The sequence below is a fragment of the Empidonax traillii genome, unplaced genomic scaffold, assembly GCF_003031625.1.
Source record: "Empidonax traillii isolate 1590-97213 ecotype Southwest subspecies unplaced genomic scaffold, ASM303162v1 scaffold1379:size164548, whole genome shotgun sequence".
In the NCBI taxonomy this organism is placed as follows: Eukaryota; Metazoa; Chordata; class Aves; order Passeriformes; family Tyrannidae; genus Empidonax; species Empidonax traillii.
The window spans coordinates 4,128-4,632 of record NW_020956572.1 but is presented as its reverse complement, the minus strand read 5'-3'; positions in this window follow the sequence as shown (position 1 = coordinate 4,632).

Below are 505 nucleotides of genomic sequence, written 5' to 3'. Positions count from 1 at the left end.
GTGCTGCTGTGGCTGTTCTGGAAGGGAATAAAAGAGTTTGAGTGAGGCTTGGGGGTTAAGGTAAGGAGGAGACCGTGTCCAACTCCGTGGAAGTCCAAAGTAAATGATTCCTTGCGGGGTGGGCAAGCAAACTGGAAAAAAACCCACCCCAAGCCCACCCCCCTTTAAAATCATTTGTAAGTTTAGCTCAGCTTGCCAAAGAGTTTCAGCTGAAAAAGCCGTTCTTCCCAGGGTAAAATTCTGTGGGTTGGAAGTGCCAGCAATCGATTTTCCTCTTTCTCTGCGAATCCAGAAGTTCGGCGGCTCCAGCAAGTTACAGGAAACCTTGTTCCAAATCCTACCGGGACAGAACTGAACCGTTTTTTCTCCCACAGCTCCTTCGGTAAAGAAGCCAAACCCACCACTTAAAACAGTGGAAAACCAGAAGGGGAAGGAAATATATTATGATATGGGAGGCAGCAAGGGATTTATACTGAAGCCTGCCTTTTTCCCAGTATGATAAAAG